This window comes from Rhinatrema bivittatum, chromosome 1 (genome assembly GCF_901001135.1).
Source record: "Rhinatrema bivittatum chromosome 1, aRhiBiv1.1, whole genome shotgun sequence".
Classification (NCBI taxonomy): Eukaryota; Metazoa; Chordata; class Amphibia; order Gymnophiona; family Rhinatrematidae; genus Rhinatrema; species Rhinatrema bivittatum.
In genome coordinates, this window is record NC_042615.1 from 325,199,462 (window position 1) to 325,222,261 (window position 22,800).

Consider the following 22,800-nt stretch of genomic DNA (forward strand, 5'->3'; position numbering starts at 1 on the left):
GCCAATCCAGGCCATAAGAACCTGGCAAGTACCCAAAAACTAAGTCTATTCCATGTTACCGTTGCTAATGGCAGTGGCTATTCTCTAAGGGGCGGATTTTAAATGCCCTGCGCGCGTAAATCTGGCCGGATTTACGCGCACAGGGCCCTTGCGCGCCGGCGCGCCTATTTTGCATAGGCCGCCGGTGTGCGCAGAGCCCCGGGACGCGCGTCCCAGGGCTTTGTAAAAGAAGCGGGTTGGGGGCATGTCGGGGGCGTGCCCGGAGCGACGCGGCATTTTGGGGGCGTGTCTCAGCGTTTCTGGGGTGGCGATGCGGGCGTGGTTTCGGCCCAGGGGTCTTTGGCCATGGCCTCCGGACCAGCCCCCGGGACTGGAACATGGAGCGGGTTTGCCGGCCGGCGCGCAAAGTTACGCCTGCTTTCAGCAGGCGTAACCTTGCCGACAAAAGTAGGGGGGGGGTTAGATAGGGCCGGGGGGGGGGTGGGTTAGGTAGGGGAAGGGAAGGGATGGTGCGAGGGAGGGCGAGGGAACAGGCAGCGCGCACTGGGCTCGGCGAGCGCAAGTTGCACAAATGTGCACCCCCTTGCGCACGCCGACCCCGGATTTTATAAGATACGCGCGGCTATGCGCGTATCTTTTAAAATCCAGCGTACTTTTGTTCGCGCCTGGTGCGCGAACAAAAGTACGCGATCGCGCAAATTTTTAAAATCTACCCCTAAGTGAACTTAATAGCAGGTAATGGACTTCTCCTCCAAGAACTTATCCAGTCCTTTTTTAAACACAGCTACACTAACTGCACTAACCACATCCTCTGGCAACAAATTCCAGAGTTTTATTGTGCGTTGAGTAAAAAAGAACTTTCTCCGATTAGTTTTAAATGTGCCACATGCTAACTTCATGGAGTGCCCCCTAGTCTTTCTATTATCCGAAAGAGTAAATAACCAGCGCCATTTTTAAAGATGGTGCCAGCCGTCCATTACTCCTATCATGTGACAGGGGCCGGCCAATGGCATCAATATCCTATCACATGCTAAGGGCAAAGGGCCGTCGGTGCCATTTTGTTTACTGGCAGCCGATGGCCCGAGTGCAGGAGATTGCTCCTGGTACCCCCGCTGGACCACCAGGTACTTTAAAAAAGTTTTGGGGGGGACAGGAGGGTGGGGGATTAGAAAGAATTAAATTTAAAAGGTCGGGGGGTTTTGTTTTTTTTTTCGGTACGACACAGAAGATTTAAACGGGTAAAAATCACAGGAACGAAGATTTCCCACGGTTTTTACCTGAACCTGATACCGGAAATGAGTCTGATACCGATTCACATCCCTAGCAGGGACCACTACAACACCCTTATAAACCACACCTATAAACCACACCTATAAACCACACCTATAAAGCATGATACAAAAAATAAGTAATCAACTCTGTAAAATCTGCTGATGTAACAGGAAATGGCTCTTAAAAAATGTATTCATAAATCTATGAAAAGCAATATACTGAACACATTAAAATATTTTTTTTGTTATTTTTCATGAAAAATATTTAAGGTTTCTTTTAAATACCCACACTATACATAATCAATCCCAATAAAATTGCAATACCATCTTGTAATATTTTCAATATTTTAATATTTATTTCACAGTTTAACCATAATCTGTAGTACCTGTATACTGTACAAAATTAGTAAATTAATCTATGCCACAAACTACATTTGCAGAACTCAGGAATTAAATAGTTTTGCCTGTATACTCACACAGACCATTGATGCCATTATATGAATGGTAATTCCTAAAAAGGAAAATTATGCAAACATTATTCATTAGATATAATTATTCTGCACTATACACACAAATTAAATAAACATTTTCCACCCAACAGGAATCAGTAATTAGTTCCCGTAGTTAATCAAATATTAGCAGCAGTTGTTGGCCTTCATTCACTTAGCCTTCCATTGCTTTTTATTTGCCAGGTTCATGTTGCTTAAAGGCTGCTTGGAGGTAGTCAATCTAGTCAATCTGGAAAACAAGAATAGAAAACATACTCTCTCATTATAAGGTAGAGATACAAAATTCAAAATGTATGTGTTCAGTGTTGGTATTGATAATTTCTTACCATTATAGAACTTAGTTTTTAGTTTTTTTTAAAACTGTTTTTAGTTTTTTTTAAAACTGTACTCTGCTTGAGAAAAGCAGATTTAGAAGGATAAATAAATAAAATATTATTTTAGAGTTCAGTTATTTATATTTATTTATCTATATTTACATTCAGTTTTTGAAGTTCAGTGTATCAACAAGCTGAATGTGATTTGCAGTAGAAATAAAAAAAATATACAGCATAATAGCCAGCAGCATACCAAACTTCAACACATCAATAAACATGGTATAATAAAAATAGATAACAGATCATCTCAAAAATTATACAGTTTCCGACAAAATTCCCCTTGAAACTGGAGTACTGCAGGGGTCAACGCTCTCAGCCACCCTTTTTAATATATATTTATTGCCAATCTGCCATGATCTGCAGCCTTTAAATCATTCCAGATTGACTACCTCCAAGCAGCCTTTAAATCATTCACCCCAATCAAAAAAATCCTGGTACACCCCTGAACTAAAAAAACTAAAACAATACCTCAGACTAAAAGAAAGAAAATGGCGAAAGACCCTTCCCCCATCATATTAGCATCCTATAAATCCTCCCTACATTCATATAGAACCACCATCCTTAAGACTAAACGAGACTACTATGCAAGCAAAATTCATAATTACCAATACAACCCCAAAGCCCTCTTGCATATGTAACTGAACTCACCAAAACATCACCCCCCTACCCCAGATGATAACACCAAAGCCAAATACGAACAGCTCGCCAGCTATTCCAATGACAAAATAGCAAATATTCTACTACGCTTCACTACACCCACCCCTCTTATGCACTCCCTTCATAAATACACAAACGCCACACTAGACACACTTGATACCACCTCTGCCTCAGAAATAGAAACAATACTAAAGGGACTAAACCCCTCTTCATACCCCTCCGACACTATCCTCACCAAAGCCCTCCTATCAATTCCAAATGCAATTGCCAAACCCTTGGCTGAGATAATCAATTGCTCACGCTCCCATGGCAAGGTCCTTGACTCCTTAAAACAGGTTATAGTTAAACCCATCCTAAAAAAAAACAATCTTGACCCTGCAGACCCTTCCAACTACCGACCGATCTCTAACCTTCCTTTCCTTGCAAAAATCATGGAAAAAGTTGTCAACACTCAACTCACTTGGAAAACCACAACATCTTATCCTGCTCACAATTCGGCTTCCATAAGTTCTTCAGTACGGAAACCCTCCTCCTCTCTCTCACAGACACCCTCCTTAAAGGTCTAGACCAAGGCTATTCCTACATACTTGCCCTACTAGACATCTCCTCCACCTTCGATACCATTAACCACAACAACTTAATCAGCCGTCTTACAGAAATAGATACCTCAGGATCAGCCATACTCTGGTTCAAATTCTACCTCGAAAACAGGCTATACAGTCCAAATTGCTAACACCGAATCCACTCCTATCCCTCTCTCTCAAGGCATCCCCCAAGGATCCTCCCTCTCTTCTACCCTCTTTAATATATACCTCCTGCCCCTCTGCCATCTCCTTTCAGATCTCGGCCTTACCCACTTCATTTACGCAGATGATGTCCAAATCCTCATCCCTATACAAGACTCCTTATCCAAGTCTCTCAAAACCTGAGAAAATTGCCTTAACACTATTAATCTCCTCCTCACAAACCTCCACCTTACTCTTAACACAGCAAAAACTAAGCTCATCATCATCTCCACACACAATACTTTAGCACTGCCACCTGACTGCAATCCCCTCTCCCTCTCGACCTCACTTCAGCAAAATGTGTGAGACCTTGGTGTCACAATTGATAACCAAATGAACCTAAAGAAATTCATCAACGCAACTATAAAGGAGTGCTATTTCAAACTCCACATCCTTAAAAAAGTTGAACCACTTCTCCACCTCAATGACTTCTGCACTGTCCTCCAATCCTCAATTTTCTCACAAATTGATTACTGCAACTCCTTACTACTAGGCCTACCCGCATCAACCATCAAACCACTACAGTTCTTCAAAATGCAGCTGCAAGAATTCTCACAAACACCAACAAAGCAGACCATATTACCCCTGTCCTCAAGGAACTCCACTGACTTCCAATATCCTTCCGCAACCTCCACAAGTGTCTCTCAATTATACACAAAACCCTCCATAACAATAACATTCACTGGCTTGACAATTCCTTCCGCTTACACATGTCCAACCATCCTATGAGAACGCATATAAAGGAAACTTACATACTCCCTCCCTAAAGACCATCCACCTCAGCTCCACGAAAGATCGTGCTCTCTCTCCTTGCAGGACCCACACTTTGGAACTCCATGCAGACAGATCTCTGGCTAGAGCCAAGTACACAGCAATTAAAAAAAAACCTCAAGACCTGGCTTTTTAAGCAAGCATTCCCTGACTAGCACTACGCCCCCCTCCCCTCCAATAGCACTATGCCCCCACCCACATCCCATCCTCCAATCAATTTACCCACCCCCCTGGGTCTTTACCCCCCACACTATCCCCAGAAATCCACCTCTCGCACCCTCACCTATATTGAATTTGTGCAATAGTAGCAATCTCGAATCCTGTATTCCGGCAGTGAATTTGTATTAGTAGTTCCTGTGAACGTTCCCCACCTTATGTACATATTATTAATGCACCTACTCTCCACTAAATGTATTCACCATTAATGCTCTGTATATATACCCCCCCAAGTGGTCCTTTTCCCCCTATCCCTAAGGTTACCCCCCTCCTACATATCAGCCCTTCTCCAAGTTACCTCCCCATCCTCCTTTTAAAAGTTACACCCCTCCAGGTTCCTAACTCCCTGTTCAATGTATCATCCGTTGAGTTCTGTGTAAACCGGCATGATGTTCCCATGAATACCGGTATATAAATGTGTTTAAATAAATAAATAAATAAATAGATAAATAGATAAATAAATAAATAAATCTCCTCACTGGACTCGGCTTAAATATTTACATATATGCCAATGACATACAGTTTCTTGTTCCCATTGACGATACAATAGATAAAACTTTCAAAATTATTGCAGTATACCTACAAGCTATAAAACAGCTTTTACAACATATGCAACTGGTTTTAAACATGGATAAAACAGAGCTAATCCTGTTAGAACAAAAATACAGGGATAATGATGTCCCTCCCCTAGTTTTCGACAATAACATCACAATAAAGCCATCATTATTTGTGAGAGACTTTGGAGTTATACTAGATACAGAGCTTAATATACAAAAACACATCGCCACTAAACTAAAGGATGGCTACTTCAAACTCCTAACATTGCGACGGCTTAAACCATTACTGAACTCAAATGATTTTAGGACGGTTCTTCAGACCCTAATATTCTCAAATATTGACTATTGTAATGCGCTGTTATTAGGACTGCCCCAATGTACAATAAGATCTATTCAAGTACTTCAAAATGCCGCAGCTAGAGTTTTAACCGGCATAAATAAATGTGATCATATAACACCTGTTCTAAGTTCTTTGCACTGGTTACCGATCAACTACTGCATACAGTACAAAAGTGCCTGCATTTTCCATAACATAGTCCATGGGAAAAATACATAATGACTTAACATTCCAATACATTTATATATTCCACAAAAGAACTTCTGATCCGCTAACAAAGGATTGTTAACAATTCCAACAATAAAGTCAGCTCGACTTTGCCAGGTATGCGAGAGGGCAATCTCAATAGCAAGCTCTAAGCTTTGGAACATACTGCCCACACAAATACGGGTGCAAACAACAAAGAAATTTAAATCTGACTTGAAAATATGGCTTTTTAAATGCGCATATACAGAGAATGAATAGCAGATAACAGCAAGCCTTGTTTTTAAAATGTGTCTTATCTTTTTACTTCTGTTTTAGCAATGTATTTATTCTTATTTTGTTTTAATAATGTATTTTAACCTTATTCTGTAATCTTATCGTCTCTTTATATACAAATTGTGCTTCACCAATTATTTTAACATTATTATAACTCATATTATTTCTTTATAGGCATTTTATTAATTTTAACAGCTATAGAGGTCATTTTGTTCCTTTCATTAATATTTTAGCTGTTATTACTGTTTTATTATATTTATTGTATTTCTTGCCTTAAATAACTGTAAACCGTTGTGAAGGTCCCAACTGATGTAACTAATAAAACCATAAACCATGTCTACAAATCAATAGAGATGTGAATCGTGTGATCGATCGTCTTAACGATCGATTTTGGCTGGGGGGGGGAGGGAAGCGGATCGTCGCGGTTTTGTTTTGTTTAAAATCGTGTAAATCATAAATCGGGGGAGGGCGGGAAAACCGGCACACTAAAACAACCCTAAAACCCACCCCGACCCTTTAAAATAAATCCCCCACCCTCCCGAACCCCCTCCCCCCAAATGTCTTATATTACCTGGGGACCAGTGGGGGGTCCCGCTGTGATCTTCCACTCTCGGGCCACGGGTGCGTTGATAGAAATGGCGCCGGCGCTACCTTTGCCCTGTCATATGACAGGGCAAAGGTAGCGCCGGCGCCATTTTGCTTCCTGCCCCCCGACATCACGAGCGCAGGAGATCGCTCCCGGACCCCCGCTGGACCCCCAGGGACTTTTGGCCAGCTTGGGGGGCATCCTGACCCCCACAAGACTTGCCAAAAGTCCAGCGGGGGTCCGGAAGCAACCTCCTGCACTCGAATCGTATTTGCCGTATTGCAAAATGGCGCCGGCCATATGGCGATATGGCCGGCGCCATTTTGCAATACGGCAATATGGCCATACGGCCATTACGGCAAATACGATTCAAGTGCAGGAGGTCGCTTCCGGACCCCCGCTGGACTTTTGGCAAGTCTTGTGGGGGTCAGGAGGCCCCCCCAAGCTGGCCAAAAGTCCCTGGGGGTCCAGCGGGGGTCCGGGAGTGATCTCCTGCACTCGTGACGCCGGCGCTACCTTTGCCCTGTCATATGACAGGGCAAAGGTAGCGCCGGCGCCATTTCTATCAACGCACCCTTGGCCCGAGAGTGGAAGATCACAGCGGGACCCCCCCACTGGACCCCAGGTAATTTAAGACATTTGGGGGGGGGGGTTCGGGAGGGTGGGGGATTTATTTTAAAGGGTCGGGGTGGGTTTTAGGGTTGTTTTAGTGTGCCGGTTTTCCCGCCCTCCCCCTTCCCCTCCCCCTTCCCCCGATTTACGATTTTTGACGTTAAATCGGGGGAATTCCTAGTGTATATCGCCTCTAACGATTTTTGACGATTTAAAATATATTGGACGATATTTTAAATCATCAAAAAACGATTCACATCCCTACAAATCAAAATGGGGTAGATTTTCAAAGAGTTACGCGCGTAATATACGCGTGTAACCCATTAAAAACCCTCTTGCGCACGCCGAGCCTATTTTGCATAGGCTCGGCAGCACACACAAGCCCTGGGACGCGCGTATGTCCCGGGGCTTTGAAAAAGGGGCGGGAAGGGGGTGGGGGCTTGGGCATGGCACCAGTCCGGGGGCGGTCCGGGGCAGGACCGAGGCCTCCGGCACAGTGGCTGTGCCGGGGATGTTATGCTGGCAGCCAGCTGGCATGCATAAGATACATCTGCCAGAGGCAGGCGTAAATATTTTAAATAAGGTGTGGGGGGAGCAGAAAAAAAGTTCCCTCTAAGACCGCTCTGATTTTGGAGCAGCCTCAGAGGGAACTGGGAAAGCTATCTGGGCTCCCCTAGGGCTCGGCGTGCGCAAGGTGTACAAATGTGCACCCCCTTGTATGCACCGACCCTGGATTTTATAACATGCGTGCGGTAGCGTGCACTTGTTATAAAATTGGGTGTACATTTGTGCGCGCCGGGTAGCGCGCACAAATGTACCCCGCGCGTGCTGGTTAAAAATCTGCCCCTATATGTTTTAATATTGACCGCTATGACCAATGAAAGTGCATTTCATAGTTCAAATGAATTACAACCTGAATACAGGGTTATAAAAACAATTGCTTTTATCATTTTCTCTTTCAACAGAGAAAAACAAGTATGTTTATTTTATATCAGCAATACAATTTTCATATAAGGAAATCTACTAAACTGAATCTTTTTCTGCATACAAGTTAATTGTTCGGTTGTCAGAACTTTACAGGGGCATGCTAGCTATCTCTGATAATATTCTAGCTGTTTGTATTTGCCTTTGGGTGCTTTTGTACACACCTACTGTATCTTTCTGACAATAAATTTTCGATATATATTTTGCTTTTATCCCTGGAAGAGAAATGAGTCATATTCCATACTTAATGCTGATACCTAGTGGCCAAAGCCTATGATTTCTAAGCTCCCTAAGGAACCCTCCTGCTTGGCTCAGGGAGCCAAGGACTGTCACTACAATAACTGGTCCTAGAGAGTCCAGAGGGGGTACAAAATAAGGGAAACATTGTTAAGCAGAGGTGAAAGAAGGCTCATGACATCCGATCCATTTAAAGGGGAAAGTGTGCCCCTCCCCAAACAAATACAAAACAAAGAGCAAGACAACAAGGCCTGGCATTGCAGTGGTGGTGGAAGCTACCACTTTAACCGAATTTAAATATGTTTGAGACAGATATAGAGGGCATTGTTAGATCAAGTAAAAACATGGAAAGGAGCTGAGGGTCCCTTAAGTATTGGAATTTATTTACTCCTCTGTGTAAAATGATAAGAGAACCAGAGAGAAAGAGGATTTAGCAAACTGGATAGATCAATTGGTCTTTATCAATTATTATATTACTTTGTTGCTATGTAACTATGTTAAGATGCACATATTTTACTGATCATCTATTATCACAATAGAGAATTTGGTCAATTATTTGCTCATTTCTAAGTTAAATTTAATAAAATGAACATAAAATTATGACTCCTTAACAGTGCATTTAATAGAATTTTTCTTGTTTCAGATTTAGGGAACTTGGCTTGATGATGACTCAATGAGCAGGACATAAATGAACCTCCCTATTCACAGTTTCCTTCTTCACTGTACATGTAAGTACATGCCCTTTCATGCCCTTTCTCAATCTGTCAAACATGTCAAGAAAACAATCTGAGAGGTGTCTGCAGTTTGAAAGACTATGATTTAAGAGAGGAAAACATCTGGAAACTTTGCAGATATAAACTTTATGAAAACTTTGTCCTTGTACTTGGTAATGCACATGATATATTTAGAACAATGTTTGATATGGTACATACAGACCTAATTGTAGTCATCCGCACAGATGAATCAATATTTTGGAAAGCCCATTAATGTAGTTACTAGGGATGTGAATCGTTTTTTGACGATTTAAAAAAATCGTCAGATATTTTTTAAATAGTCAAAAATCGTTAGAGCCGCGATACAATAACAATTCCCCCGATTTATCGTCAAAAATCGTAAATTGGGGGGGGGGAGGGCGGGAAAACCAGCACACCAAAACAACCCCTAAACCCACCCCGACCCTTTAAAACAAATCCCCCACCCTACCAAACCCCTCCAAAATGTTTTTAATTACCTGGTGGTCCAGTGGGGGGGTCCCGGCGTGATCTCCCTCTCTCCGGCCATCGGCGCCATTTTGGCTGCCACTAATATAAATGGCGCTGATGGCCCGCTTAAAAAAAAAAACCCTCCCGACCCTTTAAAATGACCCCCTTAGCCTCCCCCACCCTCCCGACCCCCCCAAAAATCTTTTAAAATTACCTGGTGGTCCAGCGGAGGCACAGGGAGCAATCTCCCGCTCTCAGGCCATTGGCTGCCACTAATAAAAATGGTGCCGATGGCCCTTTGCCCTTACCATGTGACAGGGTATCCATGCCATTGGCCGACCCCTGTCACATGGTAGGAGCACTGGATGGCCGGCGCTGGCCCCCCAGGGACTTTTGGCCAGCTTGGGGGGGCCTCCTGACTCCCACAAGACTTGCCAAAAGTCCAGCGGGGGTCCGGGAGCGACCTCCTGCACTCGGGCCGTATTGCCAGTATTCAAAATGGCGCCCACGCTACCTTTGCCCTCACTATGTCACAGGGGCCGATGGCCAGCCCCTGTGACATAGTGAGGGCAAAGGCTAGCGGCTGCCAGTACTGAAAATGGTGCAGGCGCTAGCCTTTGCCCTCACTATGTCACAGGGGCCGACCGTCGGCCTCTATGACGTAGTGAGGGCAAAGGTAGTGCCGGTGCCATTTTGAATACTGGCAATACGGCCCGAGTGCAGGAGGTCACTCCCGGACCCCCGCTGGACTTTTGGCAAGTCTTGTGGGGGTCAGGAGGCCCCAAGCTGGCCAAACTTCCCTGGGAGTCCAGCGGGGGTCCGGGAGCGATTTCCTGCACTCAGGCCGTATTGCCAGTATTCAAAATGGTGCTGGCGCTACCTTTGCCCTGTCACATGGTAAGGGCAAAGGGCCATCGGCGCCATTTTTATTAACGCAGCCGATGGCCTGAGAGCGGGAGATCGCTCCCTGCGCTCCCGCTGGACCACCAGGTAATTTTAAAACCTTTTTTGGGGGTTCGGGAGGGTGGGGGAGGGCTTTTTGATTATCGGATCGGGCACAGCCAATAATAAAAACTCAAATCGGGCTGGGCGATAAAAATTTTAAGATTTGGATTGGAACCAGAACCGATCAGATTCCGATTCAGATTCACATCTCTAGTAGTTACTAACTACAGTAACTTCCAGACACTTAGTAGCTTTACTTCATTTAAACATAATTTAATCTAAATGCACTGAGCTCATATTAAAAAGATTTAAGCTCCTAATTTTGGGGCTGATTTATCAAGCTTTTGCCCCTAGTCATAGAAAGGAAGTAAAGCCTTAGGGGCATATTTTAAAAGCTACTCACGCAGCCTACATTTGTGCGCGCTACCCGGCGCGCACAAATGTAAGAACATAAGAACATAAGAAAATGCCATACTGGGTCAGACCAAGGGTCCATCAAGCCCAGCATCCTGTCTCCAACAGTGGCCAATCCAGGCCACAAGAACCTGGCAAGTACCCAAAAACTAAGTCTATTCCATGTAACCATTGCTAATGGCAGTGGCTATTCTCCAAGTGAACCCAATAGCAGGTAATGGACTTCTCCTCCAAGAACTCATCCAATCCCTCTCCAAACACAGCCATACTACCTGCACGAACCACATTCTCTGGCAACAAATTCCAGAGTTCAACTGTGCGCCGAGTAAAAAAGAACTTTCTCCGATTAGTTCTAAATGTGCCCCATGCTAACCTCATGGAGTGTCCCCTAGTCCTTCTACCATCCGAAAGAGCAAACAACCGACTCACATCTACCCGTTCTAGACCTCTCATGATCTCAAACACCTCCATCATATCCCCCCTCAGTCGTCTCTTCTCCAAGCTGAAAAGTCCCAATCTCTTCAGTCCCTCCTCATAGGGGAGCTGTTCCATTCCCCCTATCATTTTGGTAGCCCCTCTCTGCACCCTCTCCATCGCAACTACATCTCTTTTGAGATGCGGCGACCAGAACTGTACACAGCATTCAAGGTGCGGTCTCACCATGGAGCGATACAGAGGCATCATGACATTTTCCGTTCTATTCATCATTCCCCCTCTAACAATTCCCAACATTCTGTCCGCTTTTTTGACTGCCGCAGCACACCGAACCGACGATTTCAATGTGTTATCCACTATGACACCCAGATCTCTTTCTTGGGTTGTAGCACCTAATATGGAACCCAACATCGTGTAATTATAGCATGGGTTATTTTTCCCTATATGCATCACCTTGCACTTTTCCACATTAAATTTCATCTGCCATTTGGATGCCCAACTTTCCAGTCTCACAAGGTCTTCCTGCAATTTATCACAATCTGCCTGTGACTTAACCACTCTGCACAATTTTGTGTCATCTGCAAATTTGATTATCTCACTCGTCGTATTTCTTTCCAGATCATCCATAAATATACTGAACAGTAAGGGTCCCAATACAGATCCCTGAGGCACTCCACTGTCCACTCCCCTCCACTGAGAAAACTGCCCATTCAATCCCACTCTCCGTTTCCTGTCCCCTAGCCAGTTTGCAATCCACGAAAGGACATCGCCACCTATCCCATGACTTTCCACTTTTCCTAGAAGCCTCTCATGAGGAACTCCGTCAAACGCCCTCTGAAAATCCAAGTACACTATATCCACCGGTTCACCTTTATCCACATGTTTATTAACTCCTTCAAAAAAGTGAAGCAGATTTGTGAGGCAAGACTTGCCCTGGGTAAAGCCATGCTGACTTTGTTCCATTAAACCATGTCTTTCTATATGTTCTGTGATTTTGATGTTTAGAACACTTTCCACTATTTTTCCTGGCACTGAAGTCAGGCTAACCGGTCTGTAGCTTCCCGGATCGCCCCTGGAGCCCCTCCCAAACACTGGGGTTACATCCGCTATCCTCCAGTCCTCAGGCACAATGGACGATTCCAATGATAAGTTACAAATCATTGGATTTTATAACATGCGCACGCAGCCGCACGCATGTTATAAAATCAGGGGTTGGCGCGCGCAAGGGGGTGCACACTAATGCACCTTGTGCACGCCGAACCCTTGGGGAGACCAGCTGGCTTTCCCTGTTCCCTCTGAGACTGCTCTGAAATAGGAGCGGCCTCAGAGGGAACTTTCCTTCTCCTCCCACCTTCCCCTCCCTTCCCCTACCTGTCTCGCCCCCCAGCCTGAAAAAAAAACAAAAACCCCGTACCTTTATTTCAGAAGTTACGCCTGCCTACTTGCACGTGCCCGCCAAGTGCCAGCGTGAGATCCCCCGAGCCGCTGTGCCCAAGTCCTCGGCCACACCCCCTCCCTGCCCCCAAACCACCGCACCATGCCCCCGGACCATCCACCCCACCTCCATCTCGCCCCTGCCCGCCCATTCAGAAAAGCCCCAGGATTTACATGCGTCCCGGGGCTTTACGCTCATCACGGGCCTTTTGAAAATAGGCCCGGCCCGCGTAACCCCCCTACATGCGTAAATCCTTCTAATATCTGCCCCTTAGTTAATTAGGTAATAAGAACTGACGTCAATTTTTTCCATGCTAAACAACTAAATTTAGGCACCTTAATTCAAAAGGCACCTACATTTAACTTTTTTTTAATTTCACAATTATAACATTGTTAAAAGACAAAAACTTGTAACAGAGAAAAACATAGTACCAAAAAACTACAACCTAATTCAAAGAAATAAAACATAATAAAAATAGTTATGGTTTTATTAATCTACTCCACAAATAAGAAGGGAGGGAGAAAAAGAAAAAAATGGAAGATACAACAAACAGAAGAAAGCCTATAGAGAAGACATGATTAACAGTCAACTATCGATAAATCAACCATTCAGCCAAACTCTATTAGACAGTCTTTGGCAGTCTAGGCAGTCTTAACTTTTCCATCCAAGAACTTTTTTAACTGCTCAGGTGCAAAAAACTATATACCAAATTTTCATGCTTTACAAGCATCTTATACGTGTGTCTAAGAAAAAAATAGCCCCTACATTTAAAATGTCTTGTCTGAGAGCTAAGAAATGTTTCTACCATTCTTGCATAGACTTGAATGGATCTGGAAAAATCCAGACTTTCTGTACCATAAATAACTCATTGGCTCTTTGAAAATATGAGCTCAATACAAGTTTAACATCTTGCTCAAATTTGAAGGAAACTAACAAGGTAGCACTTGGAGAAGTATTTTGTGAAGACTACTGAGATACATCAGTAGACTTAGGAAATTCAACTGCTCCCAAAGAAGGAGCTTTGTCTTTGCCCCAAATAGGTAAGTACTTTGTTTTATTAATTGCAGGATAAACTTCATGAGGATCAATAAAATGTCAGAAAAATATTGTTTGCACAAATCCTTCACAAAAACTCCTTCTTCAGGACAAGTAAATTTAAGTGCCTTGAATAAGTCTCTAAAACTTATATTCTTCTATGAAGCAAAGGATTATCTTTACCAATCATAACATTAGTTTGTTTTAAACCAGATATGTATTTTTCCTGTTGTTTACAACTTTTGAAATTAGATAGAGCTGTGTTTTGTCTATCAAGATGAGGATTAAAATCATTGGAAAGGGAAATGATGGCATTATTAAGGCTCACCATTGCTGTCCAAATGGTGTCCATCTCAAGTCTCGCAAGAGTTAAAGGTGAACTGGCAGTAGAGGGAAACACCTCAGATAGAACTTCAGCTGTACCACGCAAGACAAAACAAAAAACAAAAAAACAGAACTATCCTCCTGTTAATGTCCAGGCAGACCTTCACCTCCAAACTCTGACATCAAAGAAATGCTTCCATCTAGAGGAGATGGACAATGGTGATCAAGGGGAGAGAATGTCATAGCTAACCCAGGCTAACCCTGATTTTCCCCTCCAGGTACTGTCACTGGGTTGACCTCCCCTACAACAAGCTGTTCCCTGAAGAATGTCAGCTGTACTGCAGGAGTAGAAACTTCAAGGGGAAAGAATCTTAATTTCCCCTTCTACTTAGGAGCCAACTAAGAAAAAGAGAAGCCAACCCAGGGTCCAAAATACTTCAGAGATACATACCACCTCTTGATGCCCAGTCAAATAAAATAATTGCTCTAAGGAGTCACCTCCTTTTGTGCACAGCTCTGGCTGCTTCTTGAAGGCTCTGTGGTACTTCCTGATTATGTCAAATGCTGGTCCCAAACTAGAGTCTCTGCAGCAAGTAACCACTGGAGGGGCAGGAGTGAGTGGAACACACACTAGCAATCCCCTGAGGCAAACTGCAGTGTGCTGCCTCCTGAAGTTCCTGTATCACCTTCCAACAACTTCAAATGCTGGTCCTGAGCTGGAGTCCCAGCAGGAAGCAATCACAGAAGGGGATTCCAGGGCCACAGAAGTGGCTAGAACGAGGCTTTCAAACATCAGTAACCACCAAAAGACTGCTAAACTTAAATGCTTCAATATTAGGCATTCAGGTCATAAGAACATAAGAACATGCCATACTGGGTCAGACCAAGTGTCAATCAAGCCCAGTATCCTGTTTCCAACAGTGGCCAATCCAAGTCACAAGTACCTGGCAGGTATACAAACATTAAGTAAATCTCAAGCTTCTGTAGCTTATTAATTAATAGCAGTTTATGGATTTTTCTCCCTAGTCCTATTTTCTGAGAGAGTAAATAACGTATTTACATTAACTTGTTCAAGTCCTTTCATGATTTTGTAGACCTTTATCATATCCCCCCTTAGTGGTCTCTTCTCCAAACTCAACAGCCCTGACTTCCTTAGCCTTTCCTCCTAGGGCTGCTATTCCATGCCCCTTATCAGGTGAAAGAAGTTAGGCTCCAATTCCTGATTTCTATACTAGGTGACCAAATATATGTACTGACAGATCAGGCCTAAATCTGGCTATCTGTCCCATCCCGTCCCCACCTCCCCTCCCTTGCACTGGTGAGTTTTATGTTTATGTTTAAATATCTTTATTGATTTTCACAAAAATTCAAACACCACCAGGGCTACAAATACAAATGAGAACACTGGAATTCCCAGTGACATGCTTGAAAAACACAGGCAGTAAGTCCCCCACTTATCCCATCTCCCCCCTCCCCAACTTGTAAACAAGGGCAAATAATAAATATGCAAAAAAAACAAAACAAAAAAAAAAACCCAGAGAGCAAGCTGGTAGAATCTTCTCAGTCTTCCTCACTTGAAAACAAGCTCAATTACTCCCTCCTACCTCCCTTAAGGCCTTAACATGGTGTAGAAAAATATAAAACCAAAAAGGCTGAGAAATTAGTGGGCATAGAGCAGAGAAAGATTGTTGAGAATTAAATGATATCACTGCATCAGGTGACCCCTGCAAGTTTTAATTGTTATACTGGTGGACACATTTGTCCCCCAAGATCTCCCTTGCACTCTGACCTTATAAAATAGTTGGAGGAACACAATGTTTCCCTTCCAACATCCTCCTTCAACCACCTCAAGGTCATAAATATGTATGAGGCCAAAACATGCCAACCCTCACACCTTTCATCCTTCCTGCACCAAGTCACGAGCTAGAAATCCCCCCCCCCCCAGTCTCCTCCCTACTTCTCCCAATTCCTAGATGTCTCCCCAAACCTTGCCAAATAATTCCAAGCCTAGCCAGGAGGGAATAGGCAGTGTCATCTTTACTAGGCTTTTAAGAAAAATTTGAAAACGTGGCTCTTCCGGCAAGCCTTTCCAGAATCGCAGGAACACTCTGACACGGGCCAAAGAACAAAATAGTTCACTACAAGCTCATTCTTTAGCCCATGCATTACGTATAATCAGGCCCACAAACATTGGCCTCTGTTACCGGTATTTCTCAAATTAGCACACCATTTATTTTTAATTATTTTCTACATATATAGCACATCATTTATTTTAAATTATTTTCTACATATATTTCACGTATTTTGACGAGTTACAGTCGTCTCTATATATATATATTTATACCATTCTATTTTAGTTTATTATTTATTTTATTACATGTTAGTTAATTACACTATTATCTATTTTATTACATGTTATTTATCATATATTTTCACGTTATTTGATCAGTCACTGTTGTCTATTTAATATTTATATTCTTATGTTCTGATACTCCATTTATTGTAACGCCTTATGTTCTGATACTCCGTTTATTGTAACGTCTCACCGCGATAGTTTTGTTTTATGTAAACCGACCTGATTTGATATTTGTATCGAGAATGTCGGTATATAAAAATGCTAAATAAATAAATAAATAAATAAATAAATAAATAAATAAATATTTGGCAGTGGGGAGACTTCTGGGGATTTGTTGGATTGGGTGGGCACTTTACAGCCCTGATTTTCATTTTGGGTGGTTGGGAGGGAGGGAGGGCGGTCTCAGAACTGCATATATTAAGTGGCTTTAGGCAAATGGGAAGAGATATGGGGAAGGATATGGAGCGTCAGTTCCCCATGACAATTTTAAAGGATCTAGGTGCAAAGGGGAATGTCCAGGGATTTGCACACCCACATGCATAACAATTAAAGTTCATGGATGGGAGGGGATTCTGGGACACTTTCAGCTCTGTGATGTAATTTTTTTTATTGGATGGGAGATTGTTTAGCTGGATAGTGCTAATTTGAAATACTAGGTGGGTAAATTTAACTGCCTCAATTTTAGGTGCCTATAATTTCATTAGATTCAGGCAGAAATGAACATGCCTAAAGTTGGTTAAATAAAGGGTTCTAAATTAGGTCACTGAATAAAGGCACTGAGCATCCTCAGAATATTGGGTTGATTGCCTTTTCCTTACCTATTCCTCTTTTGGAGCTTTGGGATATTCTTGCTGCTGTTGGTACTCCTTTATTCTTCTTTTGTTGTGTTGGGGTGTTGATGCCAATCTTATTGTGTCCTTTGCCCCTATCTTATAGCCTTGGGATGTTCTTGCACTGCTGCTGCTGCTGCTTTGCCCTTCTCACAATACTTTGTGATGTTTATGGCTCAGTTTAAATTCATTGTCCCTATCATGGTGCCTTGGGCTCTTCAAACCACTCACACTCTTGGTGTCTTGGAGTGCTCTTCCTTTTACTTTTGATGTGCTGATGGTGTGGAGGAGTATCCTACTAGTTAAAGTAGAGGGATAAGAACCCTGATTCAAAGAAGCCATGGTTCAAATCCAACTGATGCTACTTATGACCTTGGGCAAGTCACTTTACTCTCCATTTCCTTAGGTAGAGACATAACATTGAATTTTTAAAGCATTGCTCACATTAAAAGGTCCATATATACAAGTACCTGGGCTGCACATGAGTGTCACATATTTTAAAATCCACAAATTATGTGTCTATATGCATGTGTGCAAGTAGTAAAAAAGGGGCAGAGTTGGGGCATGTCAGAGTTGGGGCAGGGCCAAAATTCACATAAATAAAACCAAATTTTAAATCCATTGGCTGTAGTGAACAGCAGGCTGTTAGCCGCACATGTTTACTTATGCTTTTGATGAGGTGTAAGTCAGCATAAATATCTCTTTAGGCATAAAACAGCTGGGCAAGGGATCTGGGTCAACTGTGGAGAGAGCAGGCTGAAGAATCAGAGGGGCCTGGATGACCTCAAGATGGACTTGGCAAACTTGTAGATTAATTGGTAAAACTGGGAATGTCGTTCACACGAGCAGATTTTAATATCCGCTTATCTACATGCATTAAAGCCAACAAAGTCATAAGGAAGATACACAAATTACATTTGCTGGAGTAAGCGCTTAAAATTAGGAGCACACATACGCATGGTAGATGTATTTTAAATCATATGTATGCAATTGCACACACAATTTAAAATTCTGGCATATGTGCACTTGCACACCTATATGTGTGTATATGGGTGCTTTTGTGCTCATTTTAAAGTTACCATCCCTGATTGTAAGCTCTCATATTACAGAGAAATATCTACTGTACTTGAATATAACTCACCTTGAGCTATCACTTATAACAAGTGAAAAGGTACTCTACATTTAACTAGTTGGGATGTGCATTCATTTGAAACAAATGGGTAAAGCATAGCAAATAAGCCCATATTTGTTTCATCTGTAACCCTCTGGAATGAATAGAGGAGTTCTATGAATGAAGCAAATAATCTTTGTCCGATTGGTTTATCCTTCCCATTCATTTCTACAGCCAATTGAAGTCTATAGCTGTGCACTAATGAGAAAAAAAAAAAAACTGATAAGTATACTATCCAGCGCTTGCCTGTGTGACCTCAGAACCTTGTCAGAGCTGAGGCAGGACAAATTGGCAAACAGACTAGACAGAGGTCAAATGAGGGTTTGGAATCTTTTTTTTACCAGCCTGCAGCTGCTATCAAGGTCAACTAACACTGACATCCTCTCACTGTGAAGTCTGAGCATTTCCAAGCAGCTCTGTATTTCCACTCTAGCTCTTGGTGGAGAAGGACATAAGAACATAAGAAATTGCCATGCTGGGTCAGACCAAGTATCCATCAAGCCCAGCATCCTGTTCCCAACAGAGGCCAAACCAGGCCACAAGAACCTGGCAATTACCCACACATGCTATGTGTGTTGGGGAGCGCTAGGGAGCAATCCCAATTCAGGAGAGAGAGTGTGCCTTTGGGCCATGGCACAGCCCCAGAGGAGGACTCTGGAGAAGCCCCAAGGCAGGCGAGACATATCCTAGCATGGGCAGACAGGCTGAAGCCTCAGGGCCCTGATCTCTGCAGAACCCAAATGCACCAGAAGAGACCCAGCACCACAATGGTGGTCTCTGGGGAATCCTTCTGGCCTCTTGATAGCCCTTTTGGACCCGCCACCTGGGAACGGCAAGTGTGACAGAATGGACAGAGATCAAGGACAGGTGATGACTCTGGAACAAGAATGAGACATAGGTACTTGGAGACTTGGACGAGATGAGGCACTTGGAGACTGGGGTGAGATGTAGGTTTTTGGAGACTTGGGTAGGCACTGCCCCTCAGGTCACCCTACTCAGCCCCCCATGGGCTGGTTGCAGGCCACCTTGTCCCACTGCATGCCCTACACAACCTGAAGAGGTGGGTCATGGACCTCAAAGAGAGTGGGACAAGCGCCATTTTGAATACTGGCAGCCGCTAGCCTTTGCCCTCACTATGTCACCGATTGTCAGCCCCTGTGACAAAGTCTAGCACGGCGCCATTTTGATTACTGGCAATACGGCCCACTTCCGGACCCCTGCTGGACTTTTGGCAAGTCTTGTGGGGGTCAGGAGGCCCCCCCAAGCTGGCCAAAAGTCCCTGGGGGTCCAGCGGGGGTCCAGGAGCGATCTCTTGCACTCGTGCCGTCGGGTGCCACGAACCAAAATGGCACCGATAGCCTTGCCCTTACTATGTCACAGGGGCTACTGATGCCATTGGTCAGCCCCTGTCACATGGCAGGAGCACAAGATGGCGCCGATGGCCATGTGACAGGGGCTGACCAATGGCATCGATAGCCCCTGTGACATGGTAGGGCTATCGGCACCATTTTGAACTGGTACAGAGGGTGTGAGAGTGCTCCCGGACCCCCGCTGGACCACCAGGGAGTTTTGGTAAGTCTTGGGGTGGTCAGGAGGGTGGGGGGTTGTAGTAAATTTAATTTTAGCCAGGCAACAAATAGGATTAGATGTATAACTGTATCGGGACGCCATACGGACATATACAACGTATCTGCCACCCGACGAATATGTATCCCGAATGCAACGTATGGCGTCCCTCTGCACATCCCTAAAGCAGACATCTTGGTGAGCCAGAAAACAAGGACGAAGAAACCAAAAAGCTTAGGCAGCTGTGGAAACCATTAAACTTGGGTGTAGGCAACTCCTGCAGGTCATTGAAAAATATGCCCAGGCCATACGGATGCTTCCCGAAGGAAAAGTTGTTAGCAATCAGGCAGATGCAGGTTCCTCCTGTGGGTTGTAGGGGAAAAACAATATCCCCAAAAATGGCTGGCACCTCCAGCAGTTTGAGGGGTTCACAGGAAAAACTTGGACAAAAATCTTGTATCAAAAACCTGGAAGTCCAAAAATTGGGCCCGCCACAGAAACATGCTCACCGGACACATGGCCTTCGCAATCTGTTGGCGAGCACTAGGGAGCAGTCCCAATTCAGGAGAGAAAGTGTTCCCTTGGGCATTGGCACGGCCCCAGAGGAGGATTCTGGAGAAGCACTGAGGCAGGTGAGATATATCCAAGCACAGGTGGACAGGCTGAAGACTCGGGGCCCTGACCTCTGCCGAACCTGAACACACCAGAAGAGACCCAGCAACAGAATGCTGGTCTCTGGGGTAGCCCTCCAGCCACTTGATTGCACTTTAGGATCTGCCGCCTTGGAATGGCAGGTGCTTCAGGACTGATGGAGGTTGAGGACAGGCGATGACTCTGGAACAAGAACAAGGTATAGGCACTTGGAGACTTGGATGAGACGAGGCACTTGGAGTCTTGGACGAGATGTAGGCAGTCGGAGACTTGGACAGGCACTTCTCCTCAGTGTGCCCTACATAGCCCTCCATGGGCTGGTCGCGAACCACCCTGTCCCACTATGCACCCTACACAACCTGAAGAAGCTGGTCACGGACCATGCGGAGGGCGGAGGACTAAAGCTCAGGATGGAAGAAGAGTCCGGGCTGCACTCGAAGACAGATCAGACCGGAACAAGGTTCCAATGACTGCAACAGGACTCAGGCTCTGATTCAGGCATGGATTCAGGCAATGGTCATCTGGAGGTAAAATCTAGCGGCGAGATAAGGCTGGGATACCCAGAGCAAGGAACTAGAGAATCAGGGACAACTGGACACAGGAACTGAAGCACTGGAACAATTGGAGACAGGAACTGAAGAACTGGAACATCCAAGGACAGGAACATCCGAAGAGAGGAACTGGTGAAGAATGAGACATCTGGAGACAGGAACATCTGGAGACAGGAACATCAAGGCATGAGACAGACAGGAACACAGAATCCAAAGAGAGACCAGGAACCACAGACGAAGACAAGGGAACTCCCACGATGAACAGGAGACCTTGAAGGAGAGATGATGGACCTTGGAGCTTCCTGGATGAAGAAACAGGAACAGAGCATCCAGGAACAGGCAAGCTCATTGCGAAGGCAACAAGGGACTGATGAGGAGCCCTTTTATAGGGCTGAAGATAAGATGAGGGACTGACATCATCAAGCAGAGCCGTAGGGCTTTTCCCATCATGGGCCCTTTAAATACTGCGAAGAGGTGCGGCCATGGCTAGGGGAAGCCAGGACTGGGGACAGCAGCGGCGGCATTCTGCCACGAAAAACAGAAGCTGGAACGTTGGCGGCTCCCTGCCGCACAAGAAGAGCAGGTCAGCAGCGGCTCTGCCCGCCGCGGACAGGAGACTGTGGCGGCACTCCTACCGCATGGAGACAGTGACGTGGCCACCTCTGGGCCACGTCACTGGCCCAGAGGTGGCCACGTCAGCAGTGATGCATGGGAACCAGTGGCAATGGCGGTAGCACTCAGGCAGCGGGAAGCAGTAACAACGGGCCGCAAGGAAGAATGGCGTCAGAGCTGCAGGTCTGGAGGGACTGGTGGAGGTGAGAGGCTGCTCGTGGCTGGAGCCCACGAGCAGCATCATAACAGCAAAGTTCTCACAGAATTTTTAAGAAGCTTACAATCTTTTGGAATTGGCACTGCTACTTCTAGAGATGTGAATCGTTTTTTATGTTTGTGTCGTTCTTCGTTTTTCGGCTGCCGCAGGAAATGTTTTTTTTGCGGTTCGGGATTTTTTTTCGCGAAAAATCATTTTTTGGGTTTCTGGCACACAGATATAATTGAAGAGTGGGGGTACTGACTCAGATGAAGAGGAGGGAGCTAACAGCAGCCTAGGAGAGAGCAGCAAACTCCCCATAGAGACTTGAAAATCATGGTTGTCCTAAGAATTCACATAAAGGATTACAAACTTTGTGGTTAGCATTTTGTGCTAAAGAAACCTAGAGGCACACAACAAGGTGATAAGAGCTCCACAAACTGTACAGAGGTGAGCTTGTGGTTGATGAGAACATTAAGCAACATTAAGGAGAACTACTCTGAAAACTGTCTGGGCTTTACAGGGACAGAAGAGTCTGGATGAGGTGTAATGGTGTTTCTTATAGGAATTCTTACTGAATGTATTCAGAAATAAAGATGCGAGGAAGGATCTTTGTCTAAATGAGCATGTTTTTGAATAAGGGGTTTTGGACTTCAGGAGAAGCTCAAGGGTATGAGTCTAATTGTGAAAAAATTGAGTCT

At 44.4% G+C, this 22,800-nt stretch overlaps 1 long non-coding RNA gene across 1 annotated transcript in view; it reads right to left on the reverse strand.

Moving 5' to 3' along the window:
• Positions 1-1,673: 1,673 nt before the first annotated feature.
• Positions 1,674-22,800, reverse strand: part of LOC115080631 — a 113,580-nt gene continuing 92,453 nt past the window's right edge. Inside the window, exon 5 of the long non-coding RNA XR_003853612.1 lies at positions 1,674-2,009. This is a non-coding gene — a long non-coding RNA (uncharacterized LOC115080631). The remainder of the gene's footprint in view (positions 2,010-22,800) is intronic.